Here is a 4,939-nt window from a genome sequence, read left to right as displayed (position 1 = left end):
CACACTGGAGAACTTCGCCATGCATATTCCAGAGATACAAAGGGAATATGGACAGTCCAGCCAAATGCTGTGAACATTCGGTGTCATTAGAATCATTGGGATAGAGGTAAACATGGTCTTCAGCCTGTGCCAAGGTTTGTGACCTCGGTGTCTGTGACCATGGATATGTGGGAGTACATACAACACATGCTTCTTTGAACAATCCAGAGCGGCTGAAGGGAAAAAATATGGTGCAGGACTGGTATTCAGAAACACAGGTTCTAGTCCAGGTGAGGCCATGAACTTGCTATGGAAACTTGGTTGTGGGCCTCAGTTCCCTTCTCTGTGCTGAGGCAAGTCTGCGGGTGTTGGGGAAGCAGGAGTTGTAGTAAGTTCATAGGAGAACAGCCTCTTTCTGCTTCTGTGACCATGAGTGACATCAGTTTGCTGTGAACGTGTGGATGATTCTGAAGCCAGGTGCCATGGCAAAGCAGGTCTCACAGCCTCTGGAAAAATGAGCACCAGAGTCATCCAGGGCTGTCCGACCACAGGCAGCACCACCACGGCATGGCAGTGTCATGTAGAGTGGGTGTTCAGCAAGTGTCTGTTACAGGGCTGCATTAGGCTCAGCTGTGGGCACCAAAGACCTGGAAAAACAATGGTTTGGACAGGATGGAAGCTTATTTCTTTATCATCGGTAGGCAGAATAATGGCCTCACAAAGATGTCCATGTCCTAATTAGATCTAGATGGTTTAGGTTGCATGGCAAAGGGGAATTAAGGAGGCAGGTGGATTTAAATTTGCTAAGAAGCTGACCTTAAAATACAGAGGTGATCCTGGATTATCTAGGTGGGCCCAATGTAATCCCAAAGATCCGCAACAGTGGGCGAGGTAATCTGAAGAGAGAACCAGAGTGATGGCAGCATGAGAAGCATCGGCCTTACTTTGCTGGCTTTGAGGGTAGAAGAAGAGGGCCATGATCTAGTGAATGTAGGCAGCTTCTAGAAATTGGAAAAGATAAGGAAGCATATTTTACCCTAAGCCTTCAGAAAGGAATACACCCAGGTGACACTTGAATCTTAGACCAGTGAGATTCTGTCAGAATTCTGATTTATAGAACTGTAAGATTAATAAATAAATAAACGAATGTGTTGTTTTAAGCCATTAAGTTTGTGGTAATTTGTTGAAGTAGCAATAAGAAACTAATACAATCACCTAAAACACATCAGAGGTAGGTAGTCTGAGACCGGGAGTTACAGTCCCATGGATCAGAGACACAGGCTCCTTCTCTCTTGTTGCTCTGCTGTAGAATTTCAATTTGCAAGGCCTCTGAAGGGCAAAGATGGGTGCTGGAGCTCCAGCTAGTACATCTGTAGTCTGAGTAGAAAAAAAAGGATGGGGAGAGAAAAAGTTGTCCCTCTGAGAGAGTTTCTGGAAATCACACGTACGTCTACTGACTTCTCACTGACTAGGACTTAGTCATATGGGCACACCAAGCTCAAGACAGGCTGGGAAATCCAGCTGACTGATTTGGTGCCTAGTCAGAAACCAGGGTAGTTACTAAAAAGGAGACACTGGATGCTGGCAAGCAACTAGCAGACTCTGTCACGATAATAGAAACCTTTTTTCTCTCTCTAAAAACACATTTTTAAGGACCTGAGTTCTACTCTAAAAACCTGCTTTTGGTGCACAGTGAAAAAGTATGCAGACTCTCAATGTGTCATTTCCTTGTCTTTCCAACCCTTTCTTCTTGTCTCACACAAACTCTCAGTGTTCCTCTCCACCTAGCCACTGTTTAGAGCTTACTGCTCTCTAACTTATTGGGTTGTCGCAAAATTCATGACGTATTTTTTCTGTTTTTTGTTGCAAAAATGCGTCATGACTTTTACGACAACCCAATAATTGCCTCTGTCTTGTTCAGGCAGAAGCTCATCACCTCTTGTCTGGAATCCTTCTGAAGCATTTGGCACTCTGTTGAAATAGACAAAGTAGGTATGCTCGTAATTATCCCCAGTGTTCTCCAATGAGGAAAATGAAGCAAAACAAGGTGAAGTGACTTGCCCAAGGTCACAGCTGATGAATGGCAAGGGAGCAATGTTAAAAGGCCTTTTAACTAATTGCATCAGAGTCCTTTTCCATTGTGACTAGGCCTCTGGAAGGGAAATGAATTTACTGATCACATTCAGAGCTAAGTTTTCTAACTTATCAAAAATTGTGACAATTTATAATCTGCTATCTGTAACACAGTGTGCTAAGCATAGAGGGTTGGACTGGGAGAAGAATAGATAGAAAACAAGGATAAGTGTTAGCTGTAAGGTGGGTTTTCTCTTTCATAGTAACCATATTGACATGTTGGGATTCCTCTAATGAGATTTCTCCATAAATCCACTGCCCAACCCTCCATTCCCATCACTAAAGTCTCTATTTCTGTTTCTGGGGTAGAAATGTTGAGGTTATTTTTCTTTCTTTTTTTCTTTCAGGCTGTGGATTTATTTTATTTATGTATGTATTTATGTATTTATTTATCAATTACAGTTGACATGCAATATTATATTAGTTTTAGGTATACAGCATAGTGGCTAGATATTTATGTGACTTATGAACTGATACCCCCAATAAGTCTAGTACCCCCTGATGCCATACATAGTTATTACAATATTATTGACTATACATGATGTGATCAAACAATACAGTGAATGTTTAAACAACAAAAAAATGTATTACAGTAAAAGACACATTGCTGTTAATCCCTCTCAAAATATACTCCCTTGCTTCAAATACACTTATTCGGGGGGATTAATGACAATGTGTTTTTTACTGTGATATATATTTTTTTAAATTTAAACATTCACCGTATTTCTTGATCATACCTCGTATCCCTATGCTGTAATTTAAAACCCTGTGACTATTTTGCTACTGTAAATTTGAACATCTGAATTCCTTCACGTTTTCAGCCAGTCCCCAAATCCCCTCCCACTTGGCAACCATCAATTTGTTCTCTGTATCTGTGAGTTTGCTTCTGTTTGTTTGTTCATTTATTTTGTTTTTTGGACCCAAAGAGGCCCACCCCATGACGCATCATAATTAAAATGCCAAAGGTTAAAGACAGAGAGAATCTTAAAAGCAATAAGAGAAAAGCAGTTACTTTAGTACAAGAGATTACCTTTTATTCCTCTCTCTCTCACCAGCCCCTTCACCCTGTCTCTCATCCTCTAGTTATTGCCCAATCCTATAGATAAATCCTATAAGTAAGCAGTGCCTCTTGTATCTATTTTCTTCTTGCCATTCCCACTGCCACAGCTCTTCTGTTTTATATTTTGGTAGCTTCTCAAGGGTCTATCTTCCTTCTGTCTGTTCCTCCCCTTCCTCTGTCCTGCAGTGCTGCCAAACTAACCTTCTAACAAGTAGCTAATCATTCCACCACTCAGAAAATTTCAGTGGCTCTCTGATTAGTCCAGAATGTAACTCCAACTCTGCCCTTTTCCCCTTTGTTGCTCTCGTTCAAATTGTGCCCTTTGAATGGAGTCCCCTTACTCTGATGCCATTCAATGTCCAAATCTTATACAGTCTATAAAACTGGCACACATGGTACTTCACCTATGAAAGCCTTATACCCTTCTCCATGTACCTAAAGTGGGAGAAATTCCCCCTCCTCCCCTATGACCCTCTAGAACAGCAGTTCTCAACCTGTGAGTCGCGACCCCTTTGGGGGTTGAACGACCTTTTCACAGGGGTTGCCTAAGACCATCGGAAAACAAAAAGATATTTACATGACGATTCATAACAGTAGCACAATTACAGTTATAGAGTAGCAACGAAAATAATTTTATGGTTGGGGGTCACCACAACATGAGGAACTGTATTAAGGGGTCGCAGCATTAGGAAGGTTGAGAACCGCTGCTCTAGAACTTTATTTTCCTAATTGTGTATTGATTTGCATTCTTACTTGGCTAAGGCTACTTCCTCCAATTCGTACGTAAATTCCATGATCACATGGTCCATGTCCTTTTTTTTCACCATTGTATGACCAGGGAACAGCGCTTGGCATATTACATGTACTCCATAAATATTTCTTGAATGAATAAATGGATGTATCAGTTGGGTTAGTTCCCATTGTTGCTGATCATACCACTTGAATCTTTGTATAAATAAGTCCATAGATATAAATACAAAATATAAAGGTATCTCTAGATATATCTGTCTCTATCTATAGATATATAGATATCTTAACACACACACACACATACACAAACACACACAGACACAGATACTGAGGTTCCTCACACCCATCCACCCACCAACTAGCCGAACAACCAACATCAAAATCATTCTGAATAAGAAGCTCAAGTGGGCCTAAACACTGTGCTGTGCACTTGAAACTAATACAAAATAATATTGATTGTCAACTATGGCTTAAAAAATATATAGTCACAGGTTGTAAAGTACGCTGTAGGGAATATAGTCAATGGAATTGCAATAGCTATATATGTCAGAGCGGTAGTAGAATTGTTGGAGTTATCACTTTGTGAGGGGTGTCAATGTCTAATCATTATGTTGTTTTGTACACCTGCCATAATAATAATAATAATAATAATAAAGAATTAAAGAAAAAAGAAACGTACACTTGAGGGAAAAAAAAAAAAGCTCAAGTGGGAAGTTCAACATGTTTTGAAAAAGCTCCTAAAGTGATTCTAACTGAAATGTTCTCTTATCCCCACCTCTTCTGTCCTGGCCCCTGATGAAGGCTACAACGTTCACTTTCTATCTTGTATTAAAGTTACTTGTATGTGTGCCCTTCTCTGTAGACCTAGAATAAACTCTTAAAATACTAGATTGTGTCATCTCAGTATCTCTGTCCTCCAGCACCTTGGACGGGGCATGCATTCAGGAAGTGAAAGACAAACGAACAAGATGCTATGGAGGACTGCGTGCTGTAAATTTAGGAAACATCGTTTTCTTC

This window comes from Hipposideros armiger, unplaced genomic scaffold (assembly GCF_001890085.2).
Source record: "Hipposideros armiger isolate ML-2016 unplaced genomic scaffold, ASM189008v1 scaffold_14, whole genome shotgun sequence".
Classification (NCBI taxonomy): Eukaryota; Metazoa; Chordata; class Mammalia; order Chiroptera; family Hipposideridae; genus Hipposideros; species Hipposideros armiger.
Note: the sequence above shows the minus strand (reverse complement) of the source record.